The 23,480-nt window shown below is 42.2% G+C and overlaps 1 protein-coding gene across 3 annotated transcripts in view; it reads right to left on the bottom strand.

The window, feature by feature from the left end:
- The window catches only part of TTC39B (tetratricopeptide repeat domain 39B), a 92,790-nt gene that overhangs the window by 34,787 nt on the left and 34,523 nt on the right, over positions 1-23,480 (bottom strand). The window contains exon 1 of one of the 3 annotated variants that reach the window (XM_064176648.1): positions 16,556-16,570. The exons of the other annotated variants lie outside the window; for them this stretch is intronic. The gene's annotated coding sequence lies outside the window, so the exon portion shown is untranslated. Of the gene's footprint in view, positions 1-16,555; positions 16,571-23,480 lie in introns of those variants that run through there. 3 annotated transcript variants of the gene reach the window in all.

Below are 23,480 nucleotides of genomic sequence, written 5' to 3' on the forward strand. Positions count from 1 at the left end.
TCATCAAGTCCAACCCTTTACCACAGAGCTCAAGGCTAGACCACGGCACCAAGTGCCACGTCCAATCCTGCCTTGAACAGCTCCAGGGATGGCAATTCCATCACCTTCCCAGGCAGCCCATTCCGGTGTCCAATGACTCTCTCAGTGAGTCTCTTACTGAACTTCATGTAGTTCTCTTCTGCCCATACAGTTTCCCTCATGTCCAGATCTCACTGGGTGGCAGCATAGCCTTCCAATGTGTCAACCACTGCCCCCTGCCAAGTTTTGTACCATAAGCGAATACAACCTCTCATACAGGTCATTGATGAAAATAATGGACAAAACTGGACCCAGTACTGATCCCTGAGGAACACCACTGGCTACAAGCCTCCAACTGGACTCCGCTGATCTCAACCCCCTGAACTCTGTTAATAAACCAGTTACCAATCCACCTCACAATCCAATCATCTTACCCACTCTTCTGGAGTTTACCTATGAGAATGTTATGGGAGATGGTGTCAAAAGCCTTGTTGAAGTGGAGGTAGATGACATCCACTGCTCCGCCTTCATTTACCCATTTGGTCATGCCTTCATAGAAGGCTATCAGATTAGTCAAGTAAGACTACCCCTTATTAAATCCATGCTGGCTACTTCAACTAACGTTCTTTTCTTCCATGCGGTTAGCAACAGCCTCTAAAACAAGCTGCTCCATCATTTTTCCAGGGCTGGAGATGAAGCTGACTGGTCTGTAGCTGCCTGGGCTTTCTTTCTTGCTGTTTTTGAAGGTTGGAGTGGCTTTTTTCCAGTCCTCAGGCACCTCTCCCATCTTCTCTCAAAATGATGGAGAGTATGTCAGCAACAACACCACCCAGCTCCCTCAGCACTCCTAAATGCACCTCATTGGGGGCCATGGATATGTGCATTTTCAGTTCATTCAAGCAATCTCTAAATTAATCCACACTGACTAGTTGTTATGGTTTTTAAAGATAGCCAACAGAAATTAAGCTCTTAAATGATTAAGCTCTCAAATGAAATTGGAGAAAAAATACAGAATTATATTTAGAGAGAAATACAGAAAGACATTACAAAGCAATTACCGCATCCCTGACAAACCCCCTTGAATTTTTCCCCAACCCAAAAACTAAATCTATACTCCCCAGTGCTCCAATCCTCCCCCTCAAAATGCGTCCACCATCCAAGAGGCCTAAACAAGCCGCTGGAGGCCTCTGAACAGGCCTACTGCCTACATGTTCTTCCCAATAAAGTGGCTCCCAACAGACAAGGGGCAGGAGGAGGAGGAGGAGGAGGAGAATGAGCTGGTCTTGCTGTGAGTTTATAAAGAGATAGCAGAATTATGGGATTGAATAACAATCTCCTAGTCCCCAGGAGATTTTTTTAACCCTATAATTCTCAACCTGGGACACTAGTGCAGAATCTTCTTTGCACTAGTTTTGCTCTCTGACCTCCCATGTCTCAGACTCCTGAGAGCTGCTCTTATCAGTAAAGACTGAGGCAAAAGCAGCATTCAGTAATCTCACCATTTCTCCCACTTCACTTAACAGTGAACCCACTCTTCTCTTCTTCCTTTTACTACTGATGTATTTAAAGAAGCCCTTTCTTCTTTTTTTCCCACCTCCTAATCCTGATTTAGTTCTGAGAGCGCCATGGCCTTCCTTACTGCACCTCTACACACACTCCTTAAGAACTTACACTTCCTACTCAGTAAAGCAGAATCAAAATGTTTATTGAAATAAATAGGGAGAAAACAGCTGCATTTTAGTGAAATCAAACTCTGAATATGTAAACAAATCTGTAAAAAATATTTATAGAAGCAGTAGTGTATGTGTTTATTTGTCCATTCCAAATGTCTTGAACAGCACAACCTCCAATGTACAGTTAAGAAATTAAAATATTCTTATTTATGATGACTAAAAATTTTGTAAAATGCTCAATTTTACTATAGAACAAATATAATAATAATAACAAATATAATAATATAACAAATAACTGCTAACAAATTATTTCTAAATAATTATTTTTTAGCTAGATTTAGAGGTTATGTTTGGGGTTTTTTTCCTGGTACACCAAGCCCTGAGTTAAGTCACTCCATAGCATGCCATCACCACCACTGTGCGCTCTCATGCTTCTATATCCTCATATTACAGTTGCTTTTTAGGAAATTATGTTTCACTGAGTAGATGCCTGGTTTCATTCGATCACACATTCCATTTACTCTGCCTTTCCCACTAGGAAAAATGGCTAGCTGCTTTCAAATAAATTCTCAGGAAGGAGCAGAGGGAAAGTAATTATTTTCCTTTTTTTTTTAGTATCAAATTTGCAGTGATTTTCTTTCAAAAATGTGACAATCAAAACTGAAATCTACTGGATCACAAGAATGACTTTTCAGTCACTAAAACTATTATGTGACTAGCTCTGAAGCCCTGTCCTCCTCCAGGTGTCCTCCAATACAAATCTTACTGGCAATATTTTAGGGAGGGGGCAGGCGAAGAAGGGAATCTTCAAAACTGCAGGAGGCAGATGGACTTTCAGGTCCCAGTCCTCACAACATATCTTCCCACAGTATCCTCCTGGAGAAAGTGGCTACTTATTGCTTGGATGGGCAGACACTTCACTGGGTTAAGAACCAGCTGCATGACAGGTCCTGAGAGTTGTAGTACATGGTGTTAAATACAGCTGGCAGACAGTTACAAGTGGTGCTCCTCAGGGCTTACTACTGGGGCCAGTTCTTTTTAATATCTTTATCAGTGATCTGGACAAGGGGATTGGGTGTACCCTCATTAAGTTTGCAGACACCAAGCTGGGAGGGAGTGTTGATCTGTCTGAAGGTAAGAAGGCTTGGCAGATGATCTGGATAGGCTAGATCAATGGTTGGGAGCCAAGTGTATTTAAGGCAGTCAAGTGATGGGTCCATCATGTGGGTTAAAACAACCCCATGCAATGATACATGATTGCAAAAGAATGGCTGGAAAGTTGGGTGTGTGAGTCGACAGCTGGCTGAGTATGAACCAGCAGTGTGTTCAGGTAGCCAAGGAGGCCAGGGGCATCATAGAATCAAAGAATCATAGAATCAACCAGGTTGGAAGAGAACTCCAAGATCATTCAGTCCAACCTAGCACCCAGCCCTATCCAATCAACTAGACCATGGCACTAAGTGCCTCATCCAGGCTCTTCTTGAACACCTCCAAGGACGGTGACTCCACCACCTCCCAGGGCAGCCCATTCCAATGGGAAATCACTCTCTCTGGCAAGAACTTCTTCCTAATATCCAGCCTATACCTAACCTGGCACAACTTGAGACTGTGTCCACTTGTTCTATTGCTGGTTGCCTGGGAGAAGAGGCCACCCCCCACCTGGCTACAATGCCCCTTCAGGTAGTTGTAGTCAGCAATGAGGTCACCCCTGAGCCTCCTCTTCTCCAGGCTAAACAGGCCCAGCTCCCTCAACCTCTCCTCATAGGGTTTGTGTTCCAGGCCCCTCACCAGCTTCGTTGCCCTTCTCTGGACATGTTCCAGCACCTCAACATCTCTCTTGAATTGAGGGGCCCAGAACTGGACACAGCACTCAAGGTGTGGCCTGACCAGTTCTGAGTACAGGGGAAGAATAACCTCCCTCGTCCTACTGACCACACTGTTCCTGATGCAGTCCAGGATGCCATTGGTTCTCTTGGCCACCTGGGCACACTGCTGCCTCATCTTCACCCTACTATCTATCAGTACCCCCAGGTCCCTTTCCTCCTGGCTGCTCTCCAGCCACTCTCTCCCAGCCTGTAGTGCTGCTTGGGGTTGTTGTGGCCAAAGTGCAGAACCCTGCACTTGGCCTTCTTCAATCTCATCCCACTGGCCTCTGCCCACCCATCCAGCCTGTCCAGGTCCCTCTGCAGGGCTCTCCTACCTGTTTGCAGATCAACACCTGCTCCTAGCTTGGTGTCATCTGCAAACTTACTGATGCTGGACTCAACCCCCTCATCTAGATCATCAGTAAAGATATTGAACAGGACTGGGCCCAGAACTGATCCTTGGGGAACACCACTAGTGACTGGCTGCCAACTGGATGTGGCACCATTCACCACCACTCTCTGAGCTCTGCCATCCAGCCAGTTCTTGATCCAGCACAGAGTGAATTTGTCCAAACCATGAGCTGCCAGCTTGGCCAGGAGCTTCTTGTGGCAGACAGTGTCAAAGGCTTTGCTGAAGTCCAAGTAGACTACATCCACAGCCTGCCCCACATTCACCAGGTAGGTAACCTGATCATAAAAGGAGATCAGGTTGGTGAGGCAGGACCTGCCCTTCCTAAACCCATGCTGGCTGGGCGTGATCCCTTGGCCATCCTGTAGGTGCTTTGTGATGGCACCCAAGATGACCTGTTCCATGACCTTGCCTGGCACTGAGGTCAGGCTCACAGGTCTGTAGTTTTCTGGCTCCTCCTTTCGACCCTTCTTGTGAATGGGTATCACATTGGCCAGCTTCCAGTCTTCAGGGACCTCTCCAGTGAGCCAGGACTGCTGATAAATGATGGAGAGTGGCTTGGCCAGCTGAGCTGCCAGCTCTCTCAGCACCCTAGGGTGGACCCCATCCGGTCCCATGGACTCGTGAGGATCCAAATGACGCAGCAGGTCCCTTACTGCTTCCTCATGGATTAGAGGGGGACTGTACTGGTCCCTGACTCCATCCACCACTTCAGGAGTCCAGCTGTCCTGGAGACAACCTGTCCCACTAGTGAAGATTGAGGCAAAGAAGGTGTTAAGCACCTCTGCCTTTTCCTCATCCTTTGTCACTATGTTCCCCTCTCTATCTAACAAGGACTGGAGGTTGTCCTTGGCCCTTCTCTTGCCATTCAGATATTTAAAGAAACACTTTTTATTTTCCTTGGCAGCCGTGGCCACCCTGAGCTCCAAGTGGGCTTTTGCCTCTCTAATTTTTCCTCTACAAGACCTAGCAACTTCCTTGAACTTCTCCTGGGACACCTCCCCTCTTTTCCAAAGGTGATACACTCTCTTTTTAATCTTTAATTCCTTCAGCAGCTCCCTGCCCATCCAGCCTGGCTGCCTCCCTCGTCGGCTCATCTTCCGGCTCAGTGGCACTGCCTGCTCCTGTGCCTTCAGGAGTTCTTTCTTGAAGCAGGTCCAACCTTCCTGGACCCCTTTGTTTTCAAGGGCTATTTCCCAAGGAACTTTCTGAATTAGTTCCTTAAATAGGCTGAAGTCTGCCCTTCGGAAGTCCAGTGTGGAGGTTCTGTTGATGCCCCTCCTGGTTTCTCCATGTATTGAAAACTCTATAATTTCATGGTCACTGGACCCCAGGCAGCCTCCAACCACCACATCCCCCACCAGCCCCTCTCTTATTTGTGAGCAGCAGGTCAATCAGGGCTGCCCCCCTGGTAGGCTCTAGAGGCACTAGGAAAAATTTCTTCACTGAAAGGGCTGTCAAGCAATGGACCAGGCTGCCCAAGGAAGTGGAACCTGGAGGTCTTTAAAAGACATGTAGAAATGGTTCTTAGGGACATGGTTTAGCAGTGGATATGCTAGCGTCAGATTAATGGTTGGACTCAAAGGTCTTGAAGGTCTTTTCCAGACTGAACATTATGATAATTTTGCTATTTGAAATTTCTTTTATGAAAAAAGAATCCATGTTTTAAATTCCAGCAATTACACATCTTGGTCTTGGTGCTAAGCTAGTCATGAAACTGCTTCAATACGGTGGTAATATACAGCCCAGAAAAAAATTATTAGTAGGTTTAGGTAGGTTCTTCTACTTGGAGCTGCAATAGAAACAAAGAATACCTTGTTGATACTGTGAAATACTGAAAACCCTGAGATGTATTGGAATATTCACCATTAGGATAACAATTCTCAGAGTGTATACAAAGCAAAATCATTAGTAGTTTAAAATGTCAAAACAGTTAACAGCTTAAGATATCTTCCTCTTTTTTCCCTACAGATTAATTAAAAAGGGATCATAACTACCAGTTTAAACAAAAAGTCATTGTTTTAGCATTTAAAAGAAAGTCATATTGACATGTAATGAGTTAGGCAATAACATCTATCTGTTCCCACAATGGCTCAGTGAGAGGGTTGCTGAAAGGCAGTTCAATAGCTGAAGTATTAACTCTGTACATGTTGCTGTGTTCATATCTGCAGAGACTTATTCGGCTTTTAATACATTCACCTTTGGTGTCATGATCTATCAACTCTTTTCCTGAAAGGGGATTCAGGAACTGGAAACAGAATTACAGAAAAGTTTACCTTTAATCTAATTATGTTTGCCACATTTTAAATCACACATAGTTAGGACTGCGCTCCACATCATTGTAGCAGCATCAGCTGTACTTAAATGTACCTGCACTACTTTCTAGGAACAGTGATTGTGGAATTTAGTTTTTAAACTTCTAAAACTATTTATTTGCTCTTTTACAATCAGCCTCATCTGACATACATTCAAATTGCCAGGTTTTGTACATCTAGTGCTCCCACCAGCAGAAGTCTCACTAGGCTACAAGGTAAACTTCTTGATTGGGGGAAAAAAACATTGTGAAATTTGCAATAACAATTTAGCTTTAAAATACCAACATCAAGATGAAGAGATGACAAAAATTAAATGGAGTGAAAATAGGGTCTTGTAAAAGTTGTGAGGTACTCAACATGAATGCCACTGTGTGTATGAGGATTAAGCAAAAAAAGATGCATTATACCTAACACTTTCCCAGGAAACAAATACTTCAGCTAACAAGTGACCCTTAACACTTACAGAACCTTCACCAGAACCGAATCTTTTGGAGGCATTTGCTTAAACTTAAATAAAAAACATTCTAGGTGTCAGCCACAGTATCAACAGGCAAAGCAGCAAGAAACCACCATCCGCAGCACACTTCTTGGGTAACATACATGCAGGCATCTGCTACAGTCTTTCATGCCAAGTAAATGATGATAAAAGAGAATTAAAAGGTGGTGTCCTCAGGCAGTTCTTATCCTGTGCAGGAAGTTGGCAAGTCAAACAGCTCTTGCACTGTCAAAATCTGACACTGGCTGTTGCTTTTCAAAATATTTCTGTATTTTAAGATCCTCCCCTTTGTACTAATTTATCTTTAATTACTAAGAATTTATGTTCTACCATGTCAACAAGAGCAACTACCTTGTCACACATCTTAGACAGGGCATGACTTCTTAGTGATAAAGAGCCCTCACCAGAATCTACTCACTAGTTCCACTTCTTTGGCCAGGAGGCTCTGGGTATTTTTGAATGCTGCTTCACTTCAAGAGCACCAATCCTCTGCACTGTCCAAGAACAGTGGTGATTCTGATATTTTTCAGAGGATTGCATCCAAATTTCCTTCCCTTCTTTATTGAGAGGACTACTGTGCAGGCACACGATGCTTCTTCCATGTACGTGGCACTAAGCTCTATCCTGATATGAACTGCCATGCAGGCTCACCATAACATAAAGCAAGTCTTCAACAGTGTCCTGTGGAGGCAGTATCCCACTATCCCCCTGGAAGACTTTCTCCCAGACAGAGTCAAAAGCTGGACTCAAACTATAGCATCAAAGATCACAGGTTACAGCTCACAGTGATATAATTAAATTGCCACTTAGAGCCATGAAAATGATTAAGAGAGTGGAACATCTTCCTTAGGAGAAGACTGAGGGAGCTGGAGCTCTTCAGTTTGGAGAAGAGGAGACTGGCAGTTGACCTCATTCGTGTTTATAAACATGTAATTGTGAGTGCCAAGAAGATGGAGCCAGGTGCTTCCCAGTGATGCCCAATGACAGGACAAGGGGCAATGGGTGGAAGTTGAGGCCTAGGAAGTTCCATGGAAACACGAGGAAGAGTTTTTCACAGTGAGGGTGACGGAACACTGGAAAAGTCTGCCCATGGGGTTTGTGGAGTCTCCCTCTCCAGAGATACTCATGACTGCCTGGATGCATTTCGGTGTGATCTGGTATAGGTGACCCTGCTCTGGCCAGGGAGTTCCGTCAGACCTTAACCTCCTGTGATTCTGTGATCACTTCATATTGACGGCTCGCAGAGTTTTACAAGCCAAAACTTACTTGATGTCCTCTTAGCTGGTCTTTGCTACTACATTTAAAAACTGCTAACACCCCTTAAACTCAAATGGCCCAGACACATCATGCAGCAGGAAAACTTCCTCTTACTGGCGTCCTTCTTTTTACAGACTCACAAACTGCATCGGATTGGAAGGTACCCTGAAAGGCCATCTTGTCCCCTGCAGTGCGCAGGGACACCTCTAACTAGGTCAGGCTGCCCAGAGCCATATCCAGTCTGGTCTGGAATGTCTCCAGGGCTGGGGCCTCAACCCCACCCCTGGGCAACCTCCTCCAGTATTTTACCAACTTAAATCTGCCCTGGTACAATTTAGAACCACTGACCCTCATCCTATTGCTACAAGCCATTCTACAGAGTCTTCCTCCAGACTTCCTGTAGGTCCTCTTTGGATATTGAAATGTAGCTGCCAGAATCTAGCCTGGATCATTTCCTAAAGGAATGTTATTTGCCATCAGTTTTATCAGAGAGTTTTTACACAGACATCAAGATGCAAGAGAAGTGCAAATCCTATCATATAAACAGTGAGACATTTTGTAGGAATACCGCCTACCTACCTAGCAGAGAGTTGAAGGTGGCACTACTCCTTATTACAAATACCCAGAAAGAGTCTAACATAAAATAAGTTTATAACCAGATGCAACTGAGACACTCTGTTAGGTCTTTATTTTGTGTTCAGCATAGTTCCATAAAGGGTGGCTGAAGACTTGTATGGTTCTCAGTAGTACAATCCACAGACTTCCATATAGTGACCATCAGGACATGTTCATAAAAGCAGAAAGAGTAGCTTTGCAGTTGTTTCAGATTTTCTTATGATTACACAGGACTACTTGTAAAACTCACCTACGGTACTTCCATTTGGTTTGGTTTTAAAACAAAACACAAGCAGACAAGCACCACTTTCAGGAACCTTCTGCATCAAGTTTGCATCTGAGGATCCCTCATGGAAGCACTGCATGTATCATTCTCTCTTGAGGACTACTGATCTGAGCAAGAAACTGCACACACCTGTCGCCCCTACTCTACACTAGTGCTGGCACATGTCTTTCAGTATGTTTCTGGCTAGGTACAAGACTCAGGCTCTCCTAAAGCAAAATGCATCAGGCAAGCCTCCTCTTCTGCCTCTACACGTATGCTATGCATTCCAACCATACGGTGTTGTGGAGGGCCTGTAGGCCCAAAAATAGGCTTATTTGTGCCTTGCCCTGCCTGGACATGTTATTCTGCCCAAACCAGAGGTAAACACATTAAATGGATAAAAGGGGCACAATAGGCCTGGTGCCATGAAGTTTGTTGTGCCAAGTTCTTGACAGAGAGAGTGATTTGCCATTGGAATGGGCTGCCTAGGGAGGTGGTAGAGTCGCCATCCCTAGGGGTGTTCAAGAAAAGACTGGATGAGCCACTTGGTGCCATGGTCTAGTTGACTGGATAGGGATGGGTGCTAGGTTGGACTGGATGATCTCGGAGATCTCTTCCAACCTGGTTGAGCCTATGATTCTAAGACCCCTGTTCATAAACATGTTGTGTAAGCCCCACACGCCCAGCTCGTGCCTGCCCAGAGCTAGGCTCATGTGATCCCCATATTTGGGGAAAGTCCTGGCAAGTGGCTTTAGCCTATAGCGGTACAGTCTGGCTGACTGCCAACCTGATTGGTCATTCTAGTGGCCAAGGGGCCATTAATCTCAACCCACATTCAATAAACAGGGGTACACAGGTAAACAACGTGCTCGGACTCTCCCGATTGCTCGGACTCCCCTGCCTGCATACTCACAGAGCTCACTTAAGCCAGCCTATATATATGTGGGGCCCATAGTCTCCCAGCAGCCGTGCATGCCTTGCATACCCACTCCCTATCGTTGCCTGGTAAGCGCCATTGCCACCGAGTTACCAGGAAGCAGACTCTGAATTGTCTGCACGCGATCGGCCTATGTAGCCAGCGTTAGATCGTGCTGAGACAGCACAACATCCTGCCGCTGCACCTGAGATCTTGCCTACGTATCCCTGGAGAGAGCACCCAGAGGAATCCATCAGCACAAGGTCAGAGACAGTCATTTCCCCAGAAGCTGGGAAGATTCTCCTTTCCCCTCAAGCCGGGAGGATTCCAGCCTCAAAGTCCACGGGCAAAGACTCCCCTGAAGTTTGGACATTAGTAATAGGCTGTTGCTTCGGAGGGAGATTCCCAGTGCCTACGCCTATTTGGCAGGGGGGAGAAATTAACTGGGGCGATATAAATTTTATATAAAAATATATATTTATTCAATATTCTGAACTCTTGCCACCCCCAACCACTGTATATTAATATTCAGTTCGGTACACGGTTATGAAAACAATTTAGGATAAAATATGTACAGAGATTTGTTATTTAACTAGCAAACATTCAAACTATGAACAGAGAGAGAAGTTTTCCCTGCAGCTTAATGCCACTTGAGGTCTTTATGCTAATTGCTCAGCAGAGTGGGCTGAAACTCTTTCTGCTCTACAGCAGAGGCAACTCATATTACAGAGGTATTAAAGCTTTTACTCACAATTCTTATCAGTTAATAATCAATAATCACCTTCCAGGGCTCTGTCACAGCCTGTGTCTAATGTCCAATTCTCCAGGGTCTCTGCCTGTGGACTCTGAGGCTGGAATCCTCCCGGCTTGAGGGGAAAGGATAAATCTTCCCAGTTTGTGGGGAAATAGGTTTTCTCTGACCTTTGTTCTCCTGGCGAAGAGGCGATCTCTGCCTGTGATGCTGCTGGCTCTTTTGGATGCTGTGTCCAGGGATTCTCAGCTGGCAGGATTTCAGGAGAATATCGTGCTGTCTCTGGCACGGTTGTTCACGCCTTCAGGCCATGTGTGCAGACAATCCAGGGTCTGCTTCCTGGTTATCTCAGTGGCAGTGGCTTTTATCAGGCAATGATAGGCAGCAGGCATGCAAAGTGTGCGCGGCTGCTGGGAGTCTGAGCTCCACAGGTAAAGGCAATGCAGGATCTGGTCCTGATAGCAATAGCATGCAGATGTGCACAGCTGGCTTAGGAGGCTATAGGCTCCTTATATATATATATATTACATGACGGCTTAAATGAGCTCTGCATCTAAGGTATGCAGGCAGGTGAGCTGTGAATGAGGGTCAGAGCATCAGGGTCTGAGCCTCTGAGAATCAGAGCTGTGCAATGGCATCCAAGCGTGGGGGTCTGAGTGGCTGAGCACTGCAAGTGAGGGTCAGAGCATGTGTCTGAGCTGTGCAGGTGAGTCCAAGCTGAGCTGAGCTGTGCAGGGGTCTGAGCACACTGTTTACCTGTGCACCCCCATTAACTGAATGTGGGCTGAGATTAATGGGCCCTTTGGGCACTAGAATGACCAATCAGGTTTGCAATCAGCCAAACCTTACCATAATCGGCAGAAGGCTCTTGCTGGGCGAATAGTATATAGACCCCAAGTGGCATTAAGTCACGGGGGAAAATCCTCTGTTTATAGTTCGAATGTTTGCTAGTTATTAGTAAGTTATACTGTAGATATTGATCCTAGAATGTCTCCATGACTGTGTAGAAACTTTTAAATATTAATATACAGTGGTTGGGGTGGCGAGAGTTCCAAATACTGAGTTTAATAAATATAGATTTTTATAGAATATTATCTCACACCAATTAATTTCTCCCCTCCACCAAAATCGGAGTAGGCGGCAGAATACCCCTCCATGACATATGAAGAACAATTCATAAATGTGGAACTGAGTGACTTTTCTCATATTTATATGTTTCCTGCAGCTAATCAATTAAAGCTAGTTAAATCCTTTACATTAAAGGGATCACAGTACTTTTAAATTGCCAATCACTTTCAGTTTATGAACTAAAACCATTATTAACCCAATTTTGCTAGTTTAAAAATAACCAGGGAAAATATGACCAAGTGATCAACACCTTTCTGTCATAAAAACTTTTGCAAACTGTTCTACAATTTCATCTAAAACTCAGACTTTAATACCACTTACAATCACACAACAAAAAAATCTGAAGTTATTAAAGATAGAAGTTTGAAACTGTTTCTGATGTAGACAAATCACTTCATATTCTAGGTTATTACCATCATTAATACAGATAATCTACAAACTGCATCTATCAGTTCAGCAAATGTAAACTCATTCTACCCACAGAATAAGTCCACTAGTCAATTCACCTCCACAGCAGATTCTGCATTCATTATGCACACATCCCTTTTTATGTAACATATGGATTTTATATAAATAAAATTGTGTAGTTTACATAATCATTGGAAATGTTATCATCTTATGGGAAGCACTGATAAAAAATTCATGCTGGTGCAACAGAGACTATACTCTTTTGAAGGCATAGTGTCTTCACTGTTTCAGAACTTCACCAACACATGCTACAGCCTGTGTGCTAGACATTCATTTAAGGAAATCCAACTGGCAGCAAAACTATCCAGAGCTGTGCTAGCCAAATTTGCAAGCAGGCAAAAAATACTTTAAAAGCTTACTATATCATGATCCATTCAACAACAGGCATTAAAAAAAAAAAACCACACACCAAACAAAAACTCTTTTAAAACCTCATCCAAAAATCACACAACTGACACACATCATCTAACAAGCATCATTTAATTTCAAGTTAGCCTAGTTTACACAGCCTGACAATTTGGCAAAATTGTTAGGGTTACAGTCTTATTCTCACTTTTTCCTTCCTCAGGACTTTCTTGTGTGCTGAATTTACAATTACATTCTATAGCAGACACAGGCAAACACTGTTGTTCTGATCCAAGCTCTCTTTTCTCCCAGAAATACAGGCAGTAAGAAGGGAAGAGGTTACTGCAGGTATTGGTTGATAGACAATCAATATGAGCCAGCAGTGTGCCCAGGTGGCCAAGAAGGCCAATGGCAGGAAGTTCCTCTGTACTTGGCACTGGTGAGGCCAAATCTCAGTGTTCAGTTCCAGGTCCCTCATTGTAAGAAGGACATAGAAGTGCTGGATCATGTCCAGAGAAAGCTTGTAAAAGGCCTAGAGCACATGTCCCATAAGGAGCAGTTGAGGGCGCTGAGGTTGATCATCCTGGAGAAAAGGAAGCTGAATAGAGACCTCTTTGCTCTCTACAACTACTTGAAGGGAGGTTGGATCAAGGAAAGGGCCAGCTTCTTTTCTCTGGTGTTAAGCAACAGGACTAGAGGAAATGGATGCAAGCTGCACCAGGAGAAGTTCAGGCTGGATATTAGGAAATACTTCTTCACTGAGAAGTTCATCAAACACTGGAATAAATCTGCCCAGGGCAGTGGTGGAAACTCCATCCCTGGGGATATTTAAATGCCTTGTGGACTTAGGGACATGGTTTAATGGTGACCTTGCACTGCTAGCTCAAAGGTTGGATTAGATGATCTTGAAGGTCTCTTTCAATCAAAGATAGTCTGCAATTCTGTAAGTGAGGGGGAAAAAAAGACAGTTGTCCATGCTGAAAATCAGCAACTATTAAAATGGTATGCATGAAAATGAGCAGAGCAGCTTACCACTTTTATTTCTACCAGCATTTTGAAAGTTCAAACCGAGAGCCTTTCACAGACTATTAGAATTTCACTCAGCATTTTACAGGATTAATTGTTATCATAGATTTGTTTCACTTTGAAGGGACCTTAAAGATCTTCAAGTTCTAACCCCTGCCATGGGCAGGAACATCATCTTCCACTAGGTTAAGTAGCTCAAAGCCTCATCTGACCTGACCTTGAACACTTCAAGGGAGGAGACGTCCACAAAGTCTCTGGACAGCACATTTCCCCTAGTCAAATCTAAAATCTGTCAACCAGCCAGCTTTGATGAAAGTCTGCCTTTTCCCTGAACCTATCAGATACCTGAAATCTAACAATGAGGCAGAGGCAAGGCAGCTAAAACTCTGCTCCTCACAGATGCAGAAGCTGGGAGGGCTGGGAAAGCTACTGGAATTTTAGGAGGGATATGTGCCCTCTCCTCCTTTTCAGAAAATTCTACTTCTAGGTTTTCTAATCGTCGCAGGTTTACATTCAGCTACAGGAACAACTGGTTTATTTTAGGAATGGTTACTGGTCACAGCAGTAGAAACATTTGTAATACTGACAATGTATTAAAAAAAAAACAAACCAACAGCAAAAAACCTCAAACATCACCACCAAAACTCAAACACACCACAAACTAAAATGCCTTCTTAAAAACTTCAATGCCACAAACAAAAATGCCTTCTTAGAAGCTTAAATGCCAGTGTACTACCTGTCCAGAGACTGATAATGCTCCTTTGCCTTACATTCTTGACATGAGTGCTATTTGTGACCTCAGACTTTAGTGACACGTGCAGAACTGTCTTGTTCTAGTTAGAACACAGCACCATGCTTACAGTGCTGCTTCATGAGAATCTAGTAATGGAACACAAGTGATCCAAACTGTGTGGCTCAAATACACTATGTCTGTGACTGAGGGGGCAAGTAGATGTGATAGAAGAACTTTCTTGATGGTCTTTCTTTTACTGATTACATCAATCTGCTTATCTATATATTATCAATGCAACCTAACTTTTAAGAAAATACCGCTGTATCCTCACATATTTTTACTAATCTGTGGTTGCAACAAAGCAACTGAATTAGCACAAAGTAAGAAAAACAAGGCAAAGTTGATCATCTGCTGTGTATCAGGTACCACAGGAAATAGTACCAAGACTAAACTCACTGTACTGGCTGACCCACACCCACCACTGCCAACATCACAGTCCACCCCATGGACAAAACCACAAAAAGACAGGCTACCTTTATAGCCACTCTCTTTCTTTAAGGAAAGAAACATGAGCATTCACAAATGTTTCATGTTTGGATTAACCATTAATCCGATTCAGTAAGACAACATCCAATTTATTTTGTGTCAGGTGTTTTTATAGCCTGAGGAGAAAATGAAACATCATCAGCTTCATCTGACACCAAGTTATTTAAGTTCAAAAATAAATCACACTGCACATGCGCAATAAGCAAGACACAAATTTTCCATAATGAATCAGCCATATTGTAAAAGAAAGATACATGACCCGCAACTGGATTAGTATTTAGTCATTTGAATATGTACATACAGGTTATGCAATCATTAAAATTATTGTCAAATAATCCTATGCAAGCATATTAAGCTACTACAGCACATATCTGACACAATATTTTAAAATAATCTTCCTAAAAGCAGTCAGCAAAATATCATAGTACCATGGGTATTCACAAGTGACCCAGTTTAACACAAAAGGAAAGAAAAAACAAACCAGTATCAGTTTCCAGGTAGGAGAAAAATCTGCTCTACACTGTTCTGCTGCTGGTCACTAATGGAAATGCTCATCAATATCAATGATTGTTATAACATTTATCAATAGGACTCAGTGGTTCCACAGTAAATTTTACATGTATATTTTGGCACTAAATCTTTGCAAGTAGACTGAGAATTTACTGTCTTTGAATACTCCTTATCAGATTAGTTTACATCAAACTGAGATCAATACAGGCAATATGGTGCAGAAAAATGAGCACCGGAATATGCCAGACAGCAATATTGCCAAAACTTAATATACAGTTTGTAGATATAGCTAAATAAGAGGTTTACACATACAAAAGTTTCATCTATTCAATGCTTCCTTTAGAAAGCAGGTCTAAAAAATACATGCTGACATGAAAATAGGATGAAAACGATCCCCTTGAAAGACCTAGCATATAAAAATAATAATGACAGCTTACTGGCAGTTTTACACAAAACAAGTAAAAATTCCACTTATATTGCTATGGGAAAAGCAAGAAATAAATCATGCAGCAAGTAGGACACCCGATCAGTCCAAATGTTTATGGGACTAACACTGCGTCACACAGACACTGGCACAGATCCAAAGAGACAATTACAACAGTATCATCCCGGTAAAACACTCTTCCTAAACTTCAATATAATTTACCGGAATTTATTATGCAGTGAACTTACAGGTAATGTTGGAGACAAAGTTACTAAATTCTCTAGCAAGCACACTGCATTACACTTAACACCCAGCACTCAGAGAGCACAAAACTGCATCATATTAAAGAAATTATTTCTACTTAAGTCTAAAATTATATGACCTGAAATGGTTAAATCAGCACAGCAACCAGTAGAATACATACTCTGTAAGTGGAGAAAACAACTCTACATTTGATATTGTCCTTCATTTTAAAGAATGACATCCCAAAATATATACCTTGCAGTATTCTACAACCTACAGCATGCAAGCTGATTAAGCAGACATCAGCAGAGAAGCATCTGCTCTCTAAAAGCATTGTTCACTGCAAAGTGCAGACAAAACCCACTTATTTCATAAATCTATTGCGGATATATAATTTTCTCCTCCTCTTAAAGTAAATTCATCTACTTTTTTTTCCTTAGCTTCAGTGTTAAGTATGCCTGCCAAAGTAAATTTTCACAGAAAAAAACCTCATTACATCCAACTTCCATATTCACAATTTCAGATACCAGTAGGTAGAGATAATATACTTACAGGGTTAATTCAGTTAACTTCAGGTATGTAAATATAGTCCTTAGCCAAATGTAAGTGCTGCTTCTTTCACTCTGTTCTTTTCCCCCCCCCCTCACACACACATACAAAAGGAGAAAAGCACAAAGAAAACTCCTTCTGTTTTATTTCTCAGTATCCATGCTGTTTCATTGATGAGTTATCAAGCAAGAAGAATGAAAAGATAAAAGTTCCTGATCCGGCAGCTGGCAGCACAGGCACTCTCCATAGCCGAATTCAAAAGAAATGTCAGCTAGAGTGGCAGCAGATACAGTCAATGCTGGAAGCCGACGTCTCTGTGGAAAGGGATGCTGGGAGATTTTCCCAATCTGTGCTGCAGCCTAATTCTAATCCATCACTCCTAACTGCAAGGAGAAAATGGAGACATGAGGAACGCAAACTGATTTATATTTAAAGGCAAAAAAGGAGTACCTCAGTATTTCCTGAATTTAAATAAATACATAAAGATGCTACAATTAGAGTCAGATAGAAAGCATACCAAGGCAACAACTGCAGTAAAAATAGATCAAATATACAGGAGTTGGTAGCAAGCGGCACTGACAAAAACTAACTACGTTGTACCTGATTTTCATTAGTTGACAGTTCTCAAACAAAGCAACATTTGTTATTAACACTTTGACATTTCCCCTCCCTCCAGAAATCCAATTCTTTTCCCAAAGCCCCATGACCAATAAATAAATCAATGACACAGAGAAGTAGATAATAAACAGTTATCTTCAGGAACATCAGCAGAAATCTGAGAAAGGAGGAGTCAGAAGCAAGGCAGCAGCAGAGGTAGTTCCACTTCCTTAGTTCCCCAGGTAAAATACGGGGGAAAAATCAGCACATGGGAGCTAAGGAGCAGAAAACTAAACCATGTCCTCCATCACTGCCCTCAAAAGATTCAACATGGGGAAATGTAGACTCCTGTAGCTAGGGAGGTGTCCCAGAAGGCTAATAGGCCTATTAGATGTCCTGGCTTGCCCCACCCTTCTGCTGATGGGGGAAGCAAGGGCAGGAGGAAAACAAAGGCTTGGGCCATTATGTCTCCTCCCAAAGTGATAAACAGGTACCCACAGGTGCTTAGGTACTTGTTGGTGTCTTGCCCAAATAAGGGTAAGCAAGCCCTGGTTTCACCTAATGTAGTGATTTTGATTGGTGAATCTCTGTGGCCAAAGGAGCCATTACACTCAGGCAAATAATCTAAATTGAGCTAAATTGCAAGCAGTTGAGCTGCTTCTGCCTTGCTGCCTCTGCCTCACTGCTCTTGACAATGTGTTCTGCTCTACCTCGTGCTTCAAAACTGCTTAGCCTTGATGTTTAGGGCTTGAAGTACCTGAAAACTTTAGTGTCTCAGGTTTCCCATGAGAAGGCATTTAAGTGCCTCAAGACATGGCAAGAAGCGCCACTGACATTGCACTCTCTGCACATCTGCAAGAGATCCTGCCTGCACCTCTGCATATCTCTGTGCCAAGAGGAACCAGGATTAGCTCAGATTGTCTGCCTCTTTCCCAGCAGCCTGGGAAGATCCAGAAGCCTCTCAATGGCTGAGCAGTTCCAACACTGCCACAAAGGAGCCAGGGACTATCTTGAAATTTCTACTCCACTGCAGTGAGTAGAACAGACTTTCCCTAGGGCTCCAGGCTACCTATTTTTAAGTGGGGCAAAGCCATTTTGTGGCTAAACTTTTCCAATGTTCTGATTCTCCAAAATGAATGAACTGCCCATAAGCATCCTTGTGAAGATTTTCCTGAACGAATTAGAACCCAAATGTAACTAATTTGTATACAGCTGTGAGTGGGGCTTTCTGGAAATAAAATTAACTACATATTGTAGTCAATAATTCCTGTCTTGTTAAATAACCCAACTAAATCAGGAGAAATAACCCCACGTACCAGTATAGGTTCGTGGCTGACATGCTGGAAAGCAGTTTGGTGGAGAAGGACCTGGCAGTGCTAGTGGACAAGTTAATAATGATCCAAAACTGTGTCTGGGAGCATTAAGAAGAGTGTAACCAGCAGGCAAGAGAGGTTCTCTGCCCCTTTACTCTGCCCTAGAGAGGCTATATCTGAAGCACTATATCCACTTCTGGGCTCCTCAGTTTAAGACAGAGAGGGAACCACTGGAAAGAGTGCAGTAGAGAATGATTAGGGTATTGCAGCACCTCTCTTAGAAGGAACGACTGAGACATCTGGGGCTATTTAGCCTGGAGAACACTGACAGGGGATTTTACCAATGCTGATAAATACCTCAATATCAGTTGTCAAGTAGGTGGGGACAGTCTTTTCAGTGGTGCCTATTAACAGGACATGGGTAAACAGGTACAAAACAGAATACACAAAGTTGCACCTAAACATAAATTATTAACATCTTTGAAGTTGACACAGTACTGGGACAGACTGCCCAGAGAAGCTGTGGTGTCTTCTCTGGAGACATTCAAAGCTCACCTGGATGTGTATCTGTTTCAGCAGGTGGCTTAGATAAGATGATCTCCAGATGTCACTTCCAATACCTACCATTCTGTGATTCTGACTTCTTAAAAGCTCATCCAGTCACATTTACTGTCATGATCTGAGATTCACTCACAAAAATGTCTCAGAGAAGCTTCTGTAACCCAGTGAAGGGAACTGTGTATTTCCATTTACTCATTACAGATGGGTGCTAAGTCATAAAAGCAGTAATACTTAAAATCAATATTGAAACAATTTATTTCTGAAAATACAAGAAAGAATTAACATACTGGCAAAGAGTCCACAGTATTTCCTAAAAACAAGGGCCATGATCAGGTAAAATAGGGCTGCGCAGGACAGAGATGTGACGGACAGATACAACTTCTCAGCAACAGCACCTTTAACATCAGAATCTTTCTAACTTTTCCCCAAACCTGTGCCTGATAGCATTAAACACCAAAGAGTACAGAGATATCAGAGATGGAGACACTGTGTGACTTGGAAGTAGTGCTTATGTGTACTGTCAATTATTATGTTAACATTTATTTGGGGCAAGGAGACTCAAAGTGCCAGAATTTCTCTCATCTTGTTTGCATGTCAAAAGTAAACTAGTTTCAAATCATAGTTGAGCAGTCATAGAAAAAATTATTCAATTCACACATGAACGTTCATCATACAATGCTGTCTCTAATTCAGTGGAAGTTGCATACAGCCCACACTTGAAGCCTCAGAAGCTCTTTCTCAGTAAAAGCCAAGTGTTAGGAGCACATTTCCACAAATACACACTCAAAAGGCTTTCCCGGGACTATCATGAAAGAAAAACCCAGTAAGACATACTCGAGATACCTTCCAATCATATTTCTCAACATACTCAGCCTGCAATCATCAGGGAGGACACCAACTAACCAACTAAACCATGACATCACTAAAGAAGAGAGTTTCTCATTTGTTTGATAATTCAAAATAAATAGTGTGGCAGATGTGGTTTTCAAGTCTTTTTCCCGAAAAACAAATCTCCTCCTCAAAATGAACAAGTCATAACCACAACAAACTTGAAAGCTTTTTAATCTCTAAATTAAAATTTGTATTTTCACTTTCCTATCTGAAGCACTAATGATGATTGTGCCACCCACCTACATCCCCTTCAAAACCTCTGAAGCTAACAGCTGCTGTAACTATTGAAGACTCAGGAATAACATGAACCATTCAAAACCCCTCAAAATTAAACAATTTATAATCCAAGAACTGTTTGGTTTAGAGAATTAGTGAGATTAGGCTGGTGTCTCACTATTACTGTTCCAATTCCTGGAACTGACAACATAAAACAGCTATTGTGTCTTGTTCCTGTAGCTATGAAAATATTACTTACTAAATATAAAAATCACCTTTACTGGATGCTTTCTTTTTTTCCCTTGACCTTGAGGACAAAACATAGGGAAATAAACCTCTAATCATTTAAATTGTCACACCTGTTTCTCAACATTACCAGGCATTTTCAGAATTTGAGGTCCATCTTATGAAGGTAAGTGCTGTTCTTAGAAGGTTTTGGCTCCCTGGATTAAAATTTGTATTTAGGGCTACTTCCTCAGTTGTTCAGTTTCATTCACTGACAAAACATACATGTGCAGGTGTAACTGAAATCTTAACTACACTTCTGAGATTATAGGGATAACCTGCTCTAACTTCCTTAAACACTTCTGGCCTTTAATCTATCACCCAGTAATACCACCCAGAGCTGCTTTGGTAGGATCAAGGATTAAGAGTATCTAGCTTTGGGTAGCAAAAGAGGAATGATAATAGAGCAACAAAATAAGACCTTTTCTGCTGAACCAGTAAATAACATGGAATCCATTGTTCATAAAAAATAATCTGTCTGCTTTTCTACAGAAATCTTGCTTCCACCTTTTCACTTTTTGGTTTTGTAACCATGCCAGAACTCAGTCTGTTTTAAGAGACTCCTGGTCTGCAGATTAACTATTTGCAGCAGTCAGGCAGAGTACTATGTTTCCTTCCAAAGACAACTACAAAGCATTTCCTATGAACATATCCACATAGTCAGAGGTGTTAAAAAAAAAATACTGGATAAGGCACTTAGGGCCATGGTGTAGTTGATTGGACAGGGCTGGGTGATAGGTTGGACTGGATGACCTTGGAGGTCTCCTCCAACCTGGTTGATTCTATGATAGTCCAAGTGCCTCTGATAATAGGGTAGTTAATTGAATACACCACCTTAAAGAAAAACACTGCACAACAGCAGTATCACAGAAAATCATAATAAATTGATGGTGAATTATTCCTGTCACATATGATTGACATTTCAAGGAACAGTAAGTCAAATGAGATGGGAGGTAATTCAAATACAACAAAAATTTTATACAAGTTCCCAATAAATTAAGAACTTCAGAGAATAAAATAGAGAGATCAAAACAGTAGTGACAAGGTTGGGACATGCCCGCCATAATATGGTGATGGTTAAAGATTAAAAGAGGTTTGAGTTCTTGGCAATTACTTTTTTGTAAAATGTAAAAAGAGAACACTTACTAAGTTATACTCTGGGGGGAAAAAAAGGGTGTTTCTGTATTTCATAAAAAAAAAAAAAAAAACTGAATATTTTTTGGGGGAAAATAAGGTCACAGAAATATATAGAGGGAAAAGTTAGAGAATAATTATTTCATTTACTAAGACTGAGAGTTCATGGGTTTTTCACAATAGGTTTAAGGTTCTGATGAAGTATTTTTAGCCAGAATTAAATAAAAGAACTAAACACATGTATATCTGTTCAATACATTTATATTTTTTAACCTGTAGGTACCAAGCAGGTTGCAGCACTGGGTTACCTTGTGAAACAGATTTGCCCAGAAGTTAGAATAAGTTGACATTACAATGTAAACTTGAATAACTATTTGGTAAAAAGTAGTTCATCAACACAAAACTGCCTGGCAGAGATTCAATTTCTGAAACAGAAAGCCATTTGTCTCTAGTTCACAGAACAGTTTTGGTTGGAAGAAACCTTAAAGATCATGTAGTTTCAAACGCACCCCCAACACAGGCAGGGACACCTTCCTCTAGACCGTGTTGCTTAAGGTCTCATCAAATCTGGTCTTGAACACCTCCAGGGAGGGGAGCATCCACAACCTCTCCATCCAACCTGTTCCAGTGTCTTACCACACTCACTATAAAGAAGTTCATTCTAATACCCAGTCTAAATCCACTCTCTTGAACTTTCAATCCATTCCCTCTTGTCCTACCACAACAAGCCCTTTGTTTAAAGTTCCTTTAACGGTTTCTTTTAGGCCTTCTTCATGTACTAGAAGGCCACTGTAAGGTCTCCCTGGAGCCTTCTCTTCTTCAGGCTGTACAGCCCCAACTCTCACAGCCTGTCACCACAGTGGAGGTGCTCCAGCCCTCTAATAATTATATCAAACTGGCCCACTTCTGGACTCACTCTGTCAGTTTGATATAATTATGTTGGGGACACCAGAACTGGATGCAGTACTCCAGGTGGGGTCTCACAAGAGCAGAGCAGATTGGGAGAATCACTTTGCTGGTCACACTTCTTTTGATGCAGCCCAGGATACAGTTGGTCTTCTGGGCTGCAAGCACATATTGCTGGCTCATGTTGAGTTCACAGGCTCACACCCCAAAGTCCTTCTCCTTGAGTCACTTCTCACCCAGCCTGTATTTGTGCTTAGGATTGGCCTGACCTAGGTGTAGGACCTTGTAATTGGCCTTGTTGAACTTCACGAGGTTGCCTTAGGCCCACCTCTCAAGTCTGTCCAAGTCCCTCAGGATGGCATCCCTTCCCTCCAGCATATCAAATGGACAGGCTGTTCCTTTCAGTAACACTCTTTGGCAGAGAAGAGAATATGTGAAATGCTACTTGTTGCTTTAAGCAAAATAGCAGACCAACCTCCTGTAATAGTCTCTCTTTGGCTTCAGCACCAGTAAGTAAAGAACTGTATTTTCAGGTAGAGCATCATTTACTATTCCCTCCACACTTCTACAAGTATTTTGGGCTCCTTATAAACACTGTTTTGGAATTGCTGTGTATAACTACAGTGGATACCATGAGCAGAAGATCACAAAAGAGGCTAGATAAATAATCTAATTCACTTAGACAACTGTGACAGACTAACTTCCTCCTGGACCTCTCCTCAGGTATGGCAGCCAGTATTAGAGACTTACAGAATAATTCTATTCTATTTTAGCAGCTGACCTGCACCAACTGGTATCTACAGTGTAGCAGTCGGTTAAAGCCAAGTTAGATTATCAAAACAATCTGCTAGAATTTCCTGGAACAATATACAGAACCCTGTTATTCTAATTCTTCATGTAAAGTGGTTTGCAAAATACTATGAAGACATGGTTCCCATACACTCTTTTTGAATTTTCTAAACCAAAAAGTTGATGTGACAGAATTTGGACCAGCTCTAGTATCATAAGAAAACATTAATGCTCTT

This window comes from Pogoniulus pusillus, chromosome Z (genome assembly GCF_015220805.1).
Source record: "Pogoniulus pusillus isolate bPogPus1 chromosome Z, bPogPus1.pri, whole genome shotgun sequence".
NCBI classification, from domain to species: Eukaryota; Metazoa; Chordata; class Aves; order Piciformes; family Lybiidae; genus Pogoniulus; species Pogoniulus pusillus.